The following is a 17,856-nucleotide window of genomic DNA, read 5'->3' as shown; positions in this document are numbered from 1 at the left end:
CAGCAGCACTTGTCAAAGTGTTATTATTGGGGCTGAAGGCGCTCGGTTCAATTACAGCGTCCCAGAGTCCAATTTTCTCTTCTGCTTTCAGATACAATCCCGGGCCCATCAAAGTGACTGTCAGATTCCTTTTCAGTGATGGAAGGACTTCATTAGTTTCCTGCTTAGTCTTGGTCCAAAGGTTAATTACTTTGGAAAGTCAGAAGGAAAATTACTTGGCACCCACAAGTTATCTTAAGCTGCAACCACCAATTCAGCTCCATCAGTTATTGTCATCACTCTCTTTCTTCTTTTCTAGACGAAACTTGTTTTTTGCCCCTGATCTTCTCCATAGCTCCTATCTTCCCAGTTTCTGTCTGGGCCGTTCCCAGTGTTCTTGCTGAGGTCTTGTGAGTGCTGATTCATGGCAGAATTACTTGTTTTCAACACTCTTATATGTGTATCTGTATATCATGCTCTGTTTGTAGAGGTGTGCTGTCGACACCTGTTCATTTGTCTGCTGCTGTACCTCCCCCAATCTCCTCACCTCTCTGCCCATGTTGTCACAGCTCGTGCCTCCTACTTCAGTGAGGTGCACCCAGCTCTCTTCATACTGCTCCTTCAATCAGTCCAGTTCAAATTCCAGTCATCACTGCTGACGTGCTTGCAATCCTTCTCAACTGGTATTTTTGAACTGTGCACTTTCCATCTCAATATCCAGGTAGGACAATTCCAGGCTGTGTAGTGACAGAGGTGAAGTACCACCCTCTGCTTCCACAGAGCTCCTGTGGCTGAGTCCCTGCTGGGTCAGGGGCCACTGAGACATAACTGTGTTAATGATACAAGTCATTCCTCCCTGAGCTCTTCCTGCCCTGGCATCTTCCCAGTCCTTGTGTACCTGGAAAAGATAGGCAGTGAACCCTGCAGTTCTTCCAGGCACAGACGGGTGAAGGCTGGAACCAACACCAAACCTCAGCTCTGAAACACGTTGCAACAGCAGTGAGTGGTTCAAAGTGTCCCCTCTCAGAGGAGGAAGTGCATGTTGGCTCAAAGGATCTGAGACAGGAGACCCAAAACTCTGTGCAAGAACAGCCTCTACCTCAGGGACAGGCTCGATCCCTGAGAAAACAAGCCCAACACAGAGACCAGCCTGCCAGGCTCTCCAGCACCACTGCTCTGTGTTTTCCCAAAGAGCCACATTTCAGGTAATAAGTGTGAGGTGCAATTGGAATTTGGGCTTTAGCAGCTGGTCAGTGTTAACCCCATTGCTCCAGGGAGTGCTGAACAGCTGCACTGAGAGCACTTGGTGCACTCACAGTGAGCTGCAGCTTCATGTAGAATAAATTCAAGAGAGAGGAAATCGCACGATTCTGCTCCAGAAAAGGAGGCAGCCCATGGACGAGATGGAGTCCCCTGGTTACAAGGACTGTGAGACCTGAGCTCTCTCCTGGGTGCATCACAGGCTTCACCTTTGGAAGCAGCCTCTCTGCAGGCAGCTGGGGCTGCAAGGACAGTTTGTTCCTGTCTTTTGCAACTGCTTCACTACAGAGGATTTCAGGCTCCAAAACTCTTCTCTAGCACTAAGTTTACTTAACATCAATAGCAGTTAAAAGAGGTGGAACAAGCTCTTTGTCAGAGATGCCAGTTGCCAAACAGGGAGGGCTGGCTCTGCTCCCCGTGTGAACAGCAACGCCAGAAGAAGCTGTTCCCAGCAGATGGCACAAGAGCTTGAGCTGCTTCCATCGCTGCTCTCAGCGGCACGTACCTGCCCTCAGGTGTGCAGCTTCTGGCACAGGAAAAGTGAACCTGAGATTTTTACTAAAATACTGGATTTCAACTGATAAACCTTCATTCAGAAATACAATCCTGATGAGTTGCTCGATTTTTGCGATTTTTTTGGGGGTAATTTTTTGTTGAAAGCAAAGTCTCAGCTGCTGTGGGTACCAGAAGCAAACAGTTGATGGCACTGCATGATCGCTGTCCCTGCAGCTGATGTCTCCCTGCAGCCTGTCTCTGAATGAAAAGGGAAGGTGTTACCCTTCCGTGCTGTGGGAACGACTCTCTCAAAATGTGACCTTCACCTTCTAAGTGTGTTTTATTTCTTGAATCTCCTGGTACTCATTTTCTCCATCTTCTCCTCTATGTGTGAGAGTGCACAGCCTGGACATTTCAGTTGTTCTAGAGCTGGATCTCATGGATAACTAAATAATGGATTAGGTGATGGATCCCAAATGGAACTGGCATAGTGGTTATGGCTGCTCTGCTGGAGCTGAGGGCTGGGATGGATGTCTACCAGAAGTCTCATCAGTATATTAAGAATTCCATCATTTGTCAGTGCTGGTTGTGGTGTACTCTGAACTGTACACGGTGGAGATAAGAAGTAGACTTGTAAGGAAGTAACAAGGGACACAAAAAAGGAAAAGTATTTTTTTTTCCCCGTTAATATTTCTGCAATATGAAATAAAAGAAAAGCTCCAAGGGAAAAATCTCTGCATTTCTTGTCTGTCTTGTATTTTCTCGGTATGTAAGCTGCTTGTGGCATTACAGACTGCTGTGATGAAGTTAAAACTCAAATTAGCTTAGTTAGAATTAAATTTTCAACCAAACTGGGATCGGGGATAAGCATATGCCATAGGATAGAACTATTATTAACTTTAATTAAAGCAACATTTAAAGCAAAGAGCAGCAGGTTTTCCTCATGGTCTCTGCCAGCTAAATGCTAGACTAAATAATACTTTGTTTGGGCATCTTCCTTCTGTCCAAGGAATGCAAGTAGTTTAGTGAAGCTTCTCCATTAGATGCAATTTGGATTGAAGTCAAATGGCTGTTTTAATTTGAAGGTGTTCGAAGGTCTGAAGGTGACTTTAGAGAACACAGTTAAGAGCATAATTGCAAGGGAACTTATAAGAAGTAACTGTGGGAGCATGAAAATATAAATGACCTAAATAGTATAAAATAGTATGATGGGAAATATGGTTGGAACAAATGTCTTGGATGGGATAGGAATTCATCTCCAGGAATGCAATTTTGGCAGTAGTGTCCAAAACAGAGAATGCTATTTCTGTGGAAATGCACTGAACTCTGGGGCATGAATTAAACTCAGGTAATTTATGTTCTGCTCATAAAAAGTGGCAGTGCAAAAAAAACCAAGCAGAAATGGAACAGAATATATTGCTGTAAATTTTATAGCTGCTGAGACCTGTAGAGCTGTCGTGTACATCTGATGCCAGGTAATGCCTAAGAAAAATTCAAGCCAAGGAACACACAGCAAATCCTTCAAAGCTGCTGCCAACTCAGTGACCTGAAGGAAATCCAGTTTCAAAGCAGCGTGTGAAGAGAGGTTTGAAGAGGTGGCTTCCCAAACCCCGAACTTTATTTATTAGCTGTTTCTGACAAGCCCTAAAGAAGGGCAAATGTCTCGAAATGGCAAATTTTGAAATTGCATGGCAAGCATTCATTTTATAGGAAACTCTGATCTTTAGGAAATACCAACACTGTTCCATTTCCTGCTTTCTCATTCTTTTCTCTCTTGGTATTTAATACCAGTCTGCTGTGCAGAGCTTCCCAGCCGGTGTCGGTTCCAAGGCTTGGCTGCCTGGGCCCTGCAGAGCTCCAGCTTTCTCACAACCACCTATCTTCCAGGTGCCTTTGAAGTGGGATTTCTGCCAGAAAAGTAGCTATGGAAGAAATAATCCTCCCTGTGGTAATCACAGTTGGGTCTGCTAAAATTTTGATAATGTTTCACCCCTTGGCCAGGTGCAGGTCAGCTGGAATTCTTCATGGGGAGAGACACATCCAGAGGAGAAACCTCCACTTGGCAGAAGGATGGATCCCTTTGGGGTTTGGTGAGATCAGCTTAGACAAGTCCAGGCCCTTTATGGCAAATGTGGGAGAAATCTCTCCTTAATACACGGAGTGGTGGAGCTCCTTCTTTGGTATAACACAAAGGGGAGCCTGGCATGACGTTTTCTCTGGATGTCTCCAGGGAAAGGCAGCTCCTCTCACAGCAATATAGATCTGTTTCAGGGCACGCTTCAAAGTCCAGCCTGGGTTTTTAGTGTTTGCTTTTCTCCTTTTAAACAAGATCTGTCCAAAGGACTAAGATCTGAAGCTTAAAGAACTGTGCAAGCTGCCTGGAGCTCCAAAGAGTTTCTTTATAATTAGTATAAATGCATGAAATATTTAACCTTCATCCTGTGGAAACCCTGACTTTTAAAAAAGAATTGACGGCATAGGGTGGAGTTTTATCTGCTCCTAAATAGGACAATGATTTCTGCCCCAAATCTCAAATTCCAGTGTGCAATGAATCAATTGCAGAGGAGGAGATGACTGTTCCTCCATCTCCCCGTGTAATTGACTCTCAAAAACTTGATTTTTCTCAGATGAGTCAGGGCGAGAGCTCTCAAGTAGCACGGCTCCAGCTGGATATCTGTTCTTATTCTGGTTTGTGGTTCAAGGTGTCTTTTCTTAGTAAGCACCTACCACTAGACCATTAATAGTTTGACAGTCCACAGCTTCTAAGGAAATGCTTACCAGCATTCAGAGCTGGAAAATAACTCAGCGAACGGCAGAGGCCTGATAAAAGGATTAATAAATCACAGCTGCGAGAGCTCTGAGTTCAGTTTTGTCTGACACTGGCTCTAAGGATTATTTTCTACATCCACTGCTCTTAATTGCTTTTTCTCCCTGGAAGTTTCTGTGCAGCTCTGGGATGGACTTTGGAGAGCTTTCCCAAACAAGCTGAACTAGGTTTCTTCCTAATTTATATTAAAACTCTGATCCTTAAAGCATACATTTGTATCTGAGCTGTACTGAAGTGACTGATAAATACAGAGGGTAAGGGGTGACACCTTCTCTCACTTCCATCACAGCAAAAGGAGAATATTTTTGCAGAATAAAACTGCAACCATTCCAACCTAGCTCTGCTATTCCACTTCTACTGGAATTGTTCCGTCTGTTTCTCTGGAAATGAAAGTCTGTTTTTACTCCTGCCACCTGCTATTTCCATATGAAAAAGCTGTTTCGTTATAATGAAGGTACCATTTCTCCCAAGGGCAAAGTAAGGACATTTCATCACACTGCTTTTCCTGAAATCTCAGTAACCAGATTCAATATGTTACTAGATTTGATCTACTTTTTCACAAAGCTTAAAGCCTTTCAGGGAAACCTCGAGTTCTGTCTGTGAGTATTAACAAAACAAAATGTCATTTCCCTGCTGAGCCGTAAGACAGTCTGATCTGGCAAAACAAAAAACAGAATATAAAATCAAGATTCACTTTAGCTTCGAGGCTTATCCAGTGATGAGCACGGGGAAACCACAATATGATTTCCAAGCACAGACCATGTTTGTATCCCGGGTACAAGTGAACAACACTGTAACCGAAAAGTTCCTTCATGCTGACCTCTTGATGTGAGCAGTGGTGGGCAGTTGAGATGGCCAGAAGTCGGTCTGCAAGTCAGCTTTCTGCAGACTCACTTGTGCTTTTTCAGAAGCTGTTTAAACTGTCCCTTGGCTCCAGGAGAAACTCTCCAAATGAGTCACTTTTGACACCCACCTTTTAACAAACCCCTTGACATCATGACCCCCTTTCTCCCAGCAGTGTGGGTTAGTCCCATATTCCAAGAACAGAGTAAGAAAACAGTCAGTGGCCACCTGAGTTTCTTCAGCAGGATTCCTAGAGAAGAATCAGGGAAAACTGATCCTTCTCTTAGCATTTGTGTAGATGAAGTGAAATATAACCCATCAGAGAATGTACTCTGGAGAGAACAGGACGCAAAGGAGTTTACAACGCAGTTAGTTTGATGTTGCAGGCCTGGATTCACTGCAGGACATTCCCAGCTGGCTGCCCAAAGGCTTTGGTGTGGACCTTTTGCTGGACTTTCAGCTGTGCCTCAGGTCACCTGTTCAGAACAGTGCAGACACAAACACGAGTCAGAAAAGATCTCCACGGTTACAAAGCTCCTTTCAGCTCCCTGTCCTTTCTCCTGGTAGCCTGGCAATCCCCTGGGCTGAGATACACTCTTTCCTCTGCCCAGGGTTAGTAGGTATCATCAGGGATGGAGAGAAACAGGCTGAATTGAAGGCTGAATAGAAGACATAGATTTTTTTTTTTTTCTCAAATTCCCAGAAAGCCATCAACTGTCACCAGATCACTGGCCAGGATACTACAGCTCATTGGAGACTATCCAGGTTCAGAAAAACACACCGGGAGTGTTGCTTCTTCTTTGACTCCTTTAGGTTCTTGCCTAAGATGAATCCTACAGGAATAAAGACTGGGGCCCATTACAGCCTGAGGCTTTCTTGAAAATCCCAACTGCGAGTTCCTTATTCATATTAAAGATCTGCCTGGTTCTGCAAATCATCTTTATTTCAGGCCTGATTCATTTATCGAATACTCACAGCTCAGCCAAGGGCCCAGGCAGTAAATGGGAACATGTTAACACATTCACTCTTGGATTGCCAAAACATTATCCAATTATCTGTGCTAATGCCAGCTGCCTTGGAACACAGAAAGCCCTTAATAAAGAAGCAACTGTGGTAAAGAAATGATAAAATGAAAATAGCAGAAGATGGCTCCCGAGGCTGGGTGAGATGGAGATGCAAAGGAATAACAAAACCATCACAAATGCATACCTAAACATCCTGCAAATGTAAATATGTCAAGGAGTGAAGTCGTTTTAGCCCCAGGAATAGAGACAGAGTGTGCCTTTTTGTTTTACATCAGTTTACCAGTTTTCTTGGAGGAAGAACCACAAAACTGCTGTAAGCCCTGAACTACAAGTGCTACCAGCCACTAGATGTCCCAGAGCACTCAGACTGCACCCATCAGCTGCAGACAAAGGGGAGGCAAACTTGGTGGTGCAGGAGAGAGGATGTCCTTCAGCAGGCTAACTGAGCATATATATATATATATATGCCCTTCTTTAGGCCTTGTATTGTAGCTGTGATGGTGTGAGGAAATAAGGAATCTGGACAGATGGACCCGAGGAAGAGCTTCTACATCCCAAAGTTGGTCTTGCTTCTTTTTTGTTGTTACCTTAAAGCAGGGTACAGCAACACTGCTCAGGGAAGCATAGTGAGATGGAAAAGCCAACATTTCAGTGTTAATAAACTCCTCAGAGTAACAATATGGAGGAGCAGAAGACAAGTATTCCTGCTCTCGTCAAGCCAGGGTTATCATGGGATCTGCATGTGTGGATAAAGGTGCAATGTCGAGTTGCTTTTCTTTTCCTGTTCCTCATTTATGGTTTAGTGCCTTTCCTCAGCAAGCTGCAATGCTGCAAGTTTCTATACACACCTATGCTGTTCTGTGCCCACCGTTTCTCCCTTCATTGAATTGCTTTGCTGTAATATTCAGGAGTGTTCTGATCCTGCAGTCAACACAGGAGAGTTGTGAACAGCTCACTAAGAGTAAAGACAGAGAAAATGCCTCAAGTGTGGCTCGTGTTCCTTCCACATAAAAGTGTTTTAGAAACAAAACCTGTGATATTCCCAAACCTGCCTCTTTCCTTCAGCACTCACTTGCCAATCAGTTGCTTTTTCTTCACTGTCAGAGCAGTAATTTAATAACACATACCAGGAACCAGCCAGCATGTCCAATAAAGGAACAGAAGCAATTTAATGTGATTCATGATCAGTCACAACTAAGCAACAGCACTAATTTTTTGGCATTCATTCCTGGGAGTAAGGATTCAAGGAAAAAAAAGATATTCTTGATTAGATTCAAAGGAAGTAGAGGAGTCTGAAACCCCCTCACAGGCAGAAAGGAAGGGAAATGAATCCAGCACATCGTTTTTGTGTGACCTGCTGCACTGCTGGATGAGGAGGGAGAAAGGGTTGTGTTGGAGAACTGTGGTGTTGCCACTTGCCTCCTCCAAACTATTCCTGCCAGAAGGTATAAAACATATCAGAAGACAAGGCTGGATGTGATAGCATAAGGTTTCTTGAAGTACTGTGATCTCTTGCTTCCTTCCCATTGAATATATCAGCTACTAAGCAGGGTGAGAGAGAAATGGGGCTTTGGAGGCAGGAAGGTTGCATGGGGGCATCTGCCCCCCATTCTGGTGCAGAATGGTGGTGTCATTTGTGCTTGGCAGGTCCTGAGGATGAATGAGAGAGAACTAATGAGAACATCAGGAAGAAACCATTTATTAATGTCTCCCTTGGTAGGAAAATCCATCGTGTCCTTCTCCTGCTCCTTCTACCTTACTTACAAGTCAGTGATACTGGGTGACATTTTTAGCTTAGTCATTTTATCAAGGCTGTGAGATAAATCACTGCCCAGTGAGGGAAATGAGCTCAGCAACATTTATAACAGTGTGGGGTCTCATGAAATCTTAATTTAATGACCTTTGAGTAAGAATAGAGGCAAATCTACACCCCTGTCAGGGGCCATATCCTGGACTCCATCAAATCCTGTCATCTACTTCTCTGACTGTTCTGAGCCTGTACTGCAAATGGGCCCAGGTCTCAGATGATCCTCTCCTTTATTCTGATGGGAATGCTCAAAGAGTTCATCTCTGCAGCCAGAGCTGCAGGCAGAGGGATAAAGCCTTTTCCCAGGAGGCAGCAGTGCCGGTCAAAGAGCTGTCAGTAGTCAGGACTGCCAGGCACGGGCTTTAGCTGATGCTTAATGCCATCTAAAAGCAGGCAGGGAGGGGAGAAGGACAGGCTGCAGTCTTGCTCTTCTGAAGCTTGTCTGTGACTGTAGGAGCCCAAATCAGGACCTGTTACAGCTTTATCAAACCACAGTCATCCAACAAAGCCGTCAGTTTGTACCTCAGTCCTGGGGAAGCCCCAGGGTAGGCAGGAAGCAGCCAAGCCTCGATCAACCAAAGCACAGTGTGGGCTCCTAAGCAGGTGAGCTCAGACTGCCCAGGCTGTTACACTCTTCTAGTTGTCAGAGGACTGCTGTTACTGTCCTTCATAATAAAGCCCTTTGATGCCTCTTTATCTGCCCACTTCTCTTTCTGTGGCCAAATCTCTGTGGTCTTCTCTGCACAAATATCTGAATAATGGAAGAAATCAGAAGAAACACTGAAGCACCAGTGATGCCACTATTCCCGTGATCATTATTATTTGTCATATCTACCATCAGTTATGGTTTGCTTGTGCTGGGTCTTATCCAAAAACATGGGAATAAGATATTCCTCACCAGAGGGAACAGAGAGTGCAGTTTAGGATGTGATGCAGCAGATGAAGGTGGTCCAGACTGGCAGGGACCAGTGCTCCCTGTTCAGCTGCATGTCAGATCTCTCTGGTCCTGGGCAGGAGGAGCCCTGCCAGCCAACGAGCCTCCTGCCTGGGAGGAAGCAAAGATAAAGTGTTTGGTGTTGGCTCTGCCCAGAGACAGGGAGAGCAGCGCTCCTCGGGAGGGGAGAACTGGCTTTGCCAGGAAGCTGAACTCCTGGGTGGTGGGACGTGGCTGTCAGGAAGCCCGGCCAAATGTCTCAGAGAGCTTGTGACGTGGCACTGCCTCGCCACCACACACACACCATCTGCCACCAGCCGTCCCCAGGCACAGCCTGAGCGTGGAGCTGCTCTGCCAAGCAAGGCTCCAAATCAGCGCCAGGAGAAGGAGGCCGGGAGCAAATGCCCCCCCACGCAGGGGCTGTGACACGAGGCGGGTGGGCTGCACAGCCTCCTGCAGGCCCCCGGCGTGTCCCAGGGCTGGGGCTGCTCAGTCTGCCCAGCACCCAGCACCCAGCATTCACACAACCACCATCCCCACGGGGCAAAACGGCTTCAGTGGCTTTCTCACGGTCAGAAGTCTGAGGAAACCTCCATAATGAGGAGGAGGAGGCAGCTCACGGTGACACGACTGACTCCGTGCTGGGGTGGGGTGGTGGAGCACGTGCAGGTGTGACCCCTCACACCTTGGTTTGCTCCAGGAGGTTTGGAGCCCAAGTCTTCTGCCGGCACAGGGTCTGTCAACCTGCCAATTCCTCTGCTGACCTTGTTCCTCTTCTGCAGCTCAGACACCTCTGGTTTCTCCAGAGGCTGCAGGACTGAGGCTGCCTTCCATCCACAGCATGGCCAGGGAATGCACGAGAAAACCTGGAATTGGTGTTTGTTTTCTGTAGGGCCTGTCTACCACATGTGATCCATTGCCTTCTTTCCTGGTACAACTCCCATGGAACTAGAGGAATTTGTCATTTTAAGAGGAAACAATTATTGATGAATGCTAAGGGTGTCAAAGATTTTACTCTTCCCCACCCTCTCCCTTTCCTCTCCCAGTCTTCTTGCTGTTGGAGACAGCCATCTGCTCTGCCTGCCCTGGGACTCAGCCCTTGGGATAATAATATCTCCAAGCAGTCCTGAGCACAGGAAAGCCATGAGCCAGCGGAGTCTGCGAGCAACAGAATGAGGAAGGCTCGTGGGAACCGAGTGAGAAAATAGCAGGCCCAGCCTAATCATCCTCTTGGAGCACTCCCATCACTCGGGAAGCTGAGACCGGCAGCAGAGAGAAGCTGCTCTGGGTTATCACTGCTGCACACAGAGCAAACCTGTGCCAGGCATCTCTCTCAGTTCCCAGGCTGCTTGGCACCTGTCTGCCACCCAGCTCAAATCCAGAGACTTTGCATAAAAAAGAATGCCAGTCTTCTCCAATTGCTTACTACTGAGTTCCTTCCCAGGAAGGAAAACATGGCTTTCTAATGCAGCTCCTATTCTCTGGTGTTCCACAGAAACCAGCTGCAGCTCCGTGACAGCTCCAGCAAAGCCCAGAGCTGTGCCACAGTCGGCAGAAGCTGGGCAGAAGGAGCTGGCAGCTGTAGGATTGCCCCTTGTCTGACCCTCTGCAAACTGGGACTCCAGTGCAGCTGCACGGGGCTGATAACCTGCTGCACTGCTCTGTGTGCACACAACAAAGCAGAAGGGATTGAGCCCCAGGATTCCTTGTATCAAGAAGTTGGAATGTCAAGCCAGCCTGGCCAGCAAAATTGATTCCTTCCTGCTCAAGGGCAGGGTGAGCTTAGCAGGCTGTGCAGCAGTCAGGTAGCACTGAGAAAGGTGCTTCTTGGAGAGTAGGGTTGAGTTCCACCACCCAGGGCATTTCCCCTCTACTCTCAGGAACAGAACTCTGCTCCACTTTTTCCTCTAAGAACTTTCTTCTTTCTCCCTGCAGCTTTTAACTAACGAGACGTCCCTGCTCTAGAAACTCTAAAGAAAAAAGTAAACTGTTGCCAACTTTCTTCGAGGTTCCTTTGCAGAGAGTCGAATAAAGCACAGGAATAGAGCTGATTTGCTAGAAAGTAGGACTTTTTCCTCCCTAGAGCTTGTTCCTCTTGCCATGGAGAAAGCTGCAGCATGGTGATCCACCCGCACCTGGGAGCATGGTGGGAACAAGCCCAGAGATAGGTGGAGAATCCCCAGCCCTGCCTCAGCAGAGCTCCTGCAGTGCTGGCAAAGGGCTCCATGCTACTGCTCTGTTCATGATCTCCTGGTGGGTTTTAAAGTAGGGTAGATGTACCCCAAGCCCGTTTCTCTTACCCTCCTGCCAGGTGGGTACCCAGCCTGCCAGGCTGGACGTGCTGGAGATCACGTCTGTCAGTGGTCAACGTAAACAGAGAGGAAAGTTTACAGCAAACAAGAACAGGTGACATGGTGAGAGCCACAAACAGCCTTTTAAAGAGGGGCCTGGGTGACTGGGAGATCTCTCAGCTAATGTTCCAGGCTGGATTTTGTTCTACCGAGGTGGGGATGGGGATTCTGCTGGAGTTCCACACCTGTACAGGGCACTGTGCCAGGCCCAAGAGGTCCTACAGACCACCTGGCCTCCCTGGGGAGGGCATTTACATAATCCCATGTTTACAAAATGCCCACTTAGTGCTGGAGCTGGACACCCTGGGATGACTGCCTTTGCCAGGGAAATAGGCTCTCCCAGGGTGACAGGCTGCCTGCAGCACTGCACAGGCGTGGAGGGCAGGAAACCGAGAGAACAAATATCCTGTTCAAATAGCAGAGGACAGCGTGTAATTACCTGAGCTGGGAGCTGGCCAGGACTCCAGGAGTGAGAGTGCTGCCAGAGCAAAAGAGATGAGAAATGTGAGGGAGTCGGGGATGGGAGAGGTGGGTACTGAAGAACCAGGAGCAGATTTTGACTTTTTAGGAAGGCAACAGCACGGCATCTCTGCACTGTGCCCATTGCTGGGGCTTTGATCCAGCATGGATGGAGAGAGAGATATAGTCCCCAGTGTGCCTGCTGCACCCTTCCCAGCCACTCCATTGCCCTGTGGAGCTGGGAACACTTGCACTTCATACCATCCCTCACTGCTGTGTCCCAGCTCATGCAGAGCCCACAGCAGCTCCGCTGGACTTGGTGCACTGAGCCATGTTATACCCTGTGCCAGGCCCAAGGTAAGTTTTTGCATCCACACCTGCTGAATTCAGACTTCTCTGGGAGCTCCAGGGCTGTCAGGCACCAGGCCAGGCTGTGCTCTCTAACTCAGTGGCTGGCAGCTGTGGGCTTGATGCTGGGCTGACACATCAGGGACGTGGTTCTGCTGGGCTCTAAACCAGGATGAAACCCTCCAAGGTTTCTGAGGGAGGCAGTGCCAGAGTCTTTGCTGAGGAGCTTTCTCAGGTTGGGCCAAACTCTCCTAGCTCAGTTTTGTGCCCCCGTTGAAGGGACCTGGATGCACACAGGACGATTATGTGCCATTTTCTCAGGACTCTGCTGGGTTCCTTGGCTGGCTCATGCTGTGCTTCAGTTCCCCAGTCTTGATATAGGGGATGACCTGGTGTGATTGATGGTGAAGTGCAATCAGCCTGGTGGACCAGGCTCCTTCATGGAGGAGACCCTCACCCCGCAGAGCCTGGTCCCAGCACCTGGAGGTGTTTTTCCAAAGAGTTCATTTTGCTTAGAGCTGCTGGACCTGATCTACCACCCCCTTGGCCCACTGGAGCCGCTGGCCTTGGCTGAGATGTAGGACCAGAGCCATGGCTGGCTGTAGGGAATGTGTGTCAGGCTCCAGGACTTACTTGAAATTCTATATCTCCCAGGGGATCTCACAGCTGCTGTTGAACTGATTCAAAGGCCAACCTGGTCTTGTGAGCTGCATTTCAGTGTCCTTTGGAGCACTGGGCTATGCAGCTCCCTCTGCAGAGAAGTGAGCAGCCACCACCATCTCCTCTTTCCCATCCACACGGCCGTGCATTCCATCACGCTTTTCAAGAACAATTTTTCTCCTTAATCACCAGCCCCAAAGTTTCAAAGTTAATTGGGGCTGGTGAGGTATAAATAGATGCTGGACCAGATGGAAACTCTGTCGTGATTTATAGCTCGCTGAGCCATCACATGTTCCACTTGTACTCTGAGCAAGGGCACTATTAATTACGACACTGCCCAGGCAGATCGCAGGGGAGGTTACGACAATGATATTCAAGCTGAGGACTTAAATATAACCAGGCAGTGACGTTTTGCTGAGTGAGCGAGATGCAGACAGGACCTGCCTGTTGCAGTGGCACAGTTTTCAGGGCATCTCTCCAGCGAGCCCCAGGGATGCAGGTGAAGCAGGTATTTTGGAGACCTTTGCACGGACAGAACCAACACAGCCGGTCCTTTGCAGGATCCTGCTTTTGTCCAGGCAAACTGCAGTAAAGCTGAGGGATATTTTCTAAGCCCTGGGAAGGAAGCACTGTGCATTCCTGGCCTAAGGAAGCCCAAAAAAGAAAGGCAGTGTGGACATCCCACCCCACAAGCCCTGTGTCCTTTGCTCCACAGCTCCAGCTGGATGTGGACCATCACCCGGAGCGGATGCAACCCTGAGGGCTGCAGTCCAGGATGGCGAGAGCAGGGGAGAGGGACAGCTCCTTATTGGTGTTTCCAGGGGCATATAAGGATCAAAGGACTTGCTGGAGGTCATCTGGGAGGGTCTGGTGCTGCACCAGGTCTCCTGAGTTTCAGGCCTCTTTTCATCACTGCCTGTTTCTTCTTGTAGCCCACGCTTAAAACTTCTGTTCAGTTATCCATTGTGAATTGGGATTTTGCTAATTATTGGAAGAAAAGGAAGCTCAGGGCAAAGGGGGTGACTAGTCCTGCCTTTCCCCAGGCCCTTGCTGCCTCAGGAACATGTTCCCCACCATTTATGAAGCACTCAGTTCAACAACAGTTTGCAGTTGTCCTGATTTTTCTGGGACCTGCTGCTCAGTGGTAAAATGAGAACACAAGCCACAGTCTCCTCTTGCTTTTCAAAAACATCAACCTCTTGCATTCCCTGCACTGTGTAGCTTCAACATACAGACATGTGTCACGCCCTACTGCCAGATATGAAGAAATCTTTACAAAAGCTTCCTTGGGAACTCTTTGCATGACAAACTGAATAAGATGTGCAATTACAGAGCCATGATTTAAGAACTTAAAACCCAGCTAAGCTTGATAGAAGGTATCAGACTTAAAAACAATACGTAGAGAGAATTTAATCTTGCAAAGACTCAGTTATTTGAGGGGAGAGATTGTGTTTGGGATTAAGAGTCAAATTACTCCACAAGTTTTTATTAAACCTCTATATTTTCAGCCCTACCTTCTTACGGCTGTTTTGGGACAGGAGCTTGATTTTATGATGGACATAAATCCCCAAAAAATAGTTTGGATTCTCTGAAACAGGCAAAACATGAACAAAATGGATTTGGACCTTATCTGGGCTGCTGATGGCTTAGAGCTCACACACTGGCATTTCATTAAGGCATGCAATTTTTCAGGCAGCACCAAAAGCAAAAAAAAAAAAAAAAATCTAATTTCCCTAGTATTCTTAAAACCCCAAAGAAGCCCTGAGCACACCCCCCCCCCCCCTCAGTGGGAGCCCTCCTGTTCTACATGCACACTCAGTGCATGTCTGAGCATCCCTGTTTTGAACTGATCCCAGCATTAACACACCACAGAAACATTCACTTGGTTATCTTGGAGCCTGTGGGACCCCAGCCCAGCTCCTCCAGTGGGGTGCTGGGTGGGCATTAATGTACTGTACAAGGCTCTGCTGGTGCCTCAATGCCCTGGTGGCTTTGGGGGGGGGAGCAGCAGGGGACCTGGGGGTGCAGGGTACTCACCCCTGTGACTGGGTCCACATGTACCCATCTTCCACCCAACAAATTAATCCAAAATCACCAACATCACGTCTTGGTGTGCAAGGGATGTATCTGTGCAAGACAAAGGTTTGGTTTGGAGTGAGCATCATTGCTGTAGTGGAGGGGACAGGAGCAGGGACAAACACTTTTCCCCGTTGATGTCTCTGATTAAGTGGCTTTTTGCAGCTGGCAGCCAACTCTGGGACCCTGAGCTGAGCTCAGAGATGGATGGAGCTGGCTGTGCCCAGCAGCAGTGTGGCATCCCTCTCTGGCTCTGTGATGGGCAAACAACACTCTCAGCAAAAATACTTGGGGAAGCACAAAAAGTGTCCCAGGCTTGATGCAGACAGTGCTGGTCTCTGTGTCCCCATCCAGCAGATCCCTGCAGCTCGTCCCCAGTGCCATCACCCAGGGGTGAGTGCTCATCTCACTGGGTGACATGGAACAAACCCACTCATGTCTCTGCACCTCTGTGAGTGGGATGACAGATGCAAAGTGCTTTGAGGTCCTCTGTGGGAAATAACTCATTCCTGTCACTGGACCTGAGCATGTGAACATCATTTAATCTCCCAGGAATGCAGGTCCATGCCAGGTGAACATGGATATAGATCCCATGTCATTAAACAAACCACAGAGGCCGGGAGCTGGGAGGAGGATGGAGCAGTCTGAGACAGGGAGCAAAACACCAAGCACACACTGAGGTGTGTGCAGGTCAGACCCACGGCACTGGGAACACTTCTCTGCTGTGTCTCTGGGCCGGATCTGTGCCCCCTCCCTGCGGGCACAGCTCCTGTGCAGGCTGCCAGGACCCGCCAGGGCTGGGCACGGCCACAGCTGACAGGGCAGCAGGAGACACGATCTGTTCCCTGTCACCCCGTGCTGAGGTGCTGCTGCCTCACCCACTGCTCCGTAATGGCTCGTTCTCCCCGGCTCCATTCGCTGCTGTGCCCTTTCCAGCCCAACACAATTGCTTTATTCCTGCTGGGATTCACATGGTTTCCTAAGTTGGCTCAGGTGGGGCGATTCCAGCTGGCTCCTGGTCCCAAAGACCTTTTCACCTTTGCACTTTCTGTTTGGAGAGGAGGAGGGAAAGCTGAGGCAGCAGCGTGCACTGAGGTAGCTGAGGTGGCACCAGGGAGCTGCACTTCTGAGAGCATCATGGGCACCATGGGCATTTGTATTAAATGTGATTTGAGGACCAGTGTGGACACTGAAAGTGTCCTTGTCACCGTGGCTCTGGTCACCTGCTGCTGCAGACTGATCCAGGAAAAGGCCTTTTTCTGTCCAACAGCTTCTCAAACGCTGGCTGCTACCCCTGGGCCAGCTGGGCTGGCCTGCAGCATCCTCCCAGGGCAGCACCATCCTCCCTGCCCATGCCCGCTGCTCTTCCAGGCAGCAGGAAGGCAATGGGCAGGAAAATATTCAGCTAGTTCAGGGCTGGCTTCCTTTTTGGGGAGAAGCCTGGCAATCTTGGCAGGATGAGCACTTCTAATTTATGGTGACAGAGGGAAGTAATGTGATGTTTTCTGGCAGCTGCACTCCTCTATCAGCCTTAACCTGCTCCTCGTGGTGCGGAGCGCTGGCTCTGTGTGAAGGGAGTCAGCAGATGAGGCTCCCCAGTGGGAAATGGTCCCACTGAGGCTGCAGCCAGGCTCTGCATCAGGACTCAGCAGGCTCCATGCTAGCTCCCATGTACCTGCTGCTGTTTCCCTGCAATATGACCTGTGCAGGGATGCAGTGCCACCTTGCACACCTCCTGGCACTCTCCATGCTCTCCTGTGCACACTGCTGTGCCCTCTCTACTCTGCACACTCCTGCCACAGCACATGCCTTCCACCAGCACCAGCTTGGCAGCAGAGAAGGAAAAGCGAGGGCCTCTTCCTCCAGCACCATCCCTGCCGTGGGGCTGCCTCCCCTGCCTGAGCCACCAGCTCCTTCCCAGTGACCCCTGCTCACTCCCACTGCAGTTGCTGCCGCTCTGGGTGATTAATTCACTGTGAGTAATTTTGGAGCAGATGATCTCATTCACGTGGTTCCTGCTATTTCTCCAGTGGAGAGGAGAGGAGAGGAGAAGTAAAGGGAGAGGGAAGAAGGGAGATGGAGAGGGAGAGGAGAGGGAAGAAGGGAGTTGGAGAGGATCACAATGTCCATAAGATTCATCTCTCCATACATTCTCAGGAAGATCAGCACCAGGCTTATGACCACTTAGTGGTACAGAGCTACAGGCAGAGTAGAAGAAAATTTGCTGGCAAATTGGTTTCTCTCAATAGAGGGCAACTTAATAATTCAGGATGATAAGAGCTCAATTATGGCTTTGTAACAAGGCCAGAGTTTGGGGCAGCATGTGGCTGCTGTGGCTGAGGAGCAGTGATGCTTGCTGGACTCCTGGGAGGCTGAGGAGGTCCCCTGATGTGGGATGTGGCACTGGAAGGCTGGGCCATTGGGGACTACAAAGTTCTGCCCCTACCAGAGGTTTGGGAGGTTTTGTGAGGGGCCACAGGGACTCGCTGCAGTCCCCAGTTGCCAGGGGGAAACCCCAGTGGATTTAGCAGCCCCCAACTGCCTGCTAAGAGAGTCAGAGACATTAAAGAAATCTGTGGCCATGTTTGGAGGGACAGGGCCTGCAGAGAGGTGGCTGCCCCTGTCTCTGGGTGATGGGGGAGCTGTCAGCCAGGAGAGCGAGGGCAGCAGCAGTGCCCTGTCCCGGGTTGCACTGCGAGGAAACTGGAATGAACCCTATGAAATGGGATGAGATTAACAAAGCAGCTGAATTATTCTAAGCTAATAAAGTACCAGGTCCAGATGGCTCCCAC

Source organism: Pipra filicauda, unplaced genomic scaffold (assembly GCF_003945595.2).
Source record: "Pipra filicauda isolate LSUMZ 115617 unplaced genomic scaffold, ASM394559v2 scaffold299_size895176_pilon, whole genome shotgun sequence".
Lineage (NCBI taxonomy): Eukaryota > Metazoa > Chordata > Aves > Passeriformes > Pipridae > Pipra > Pipra filicauda.
The sequence above is the reverse complement of the archived record's forward strand: the minus strand, read 5'-3'. Positions refer to the sequence as shown.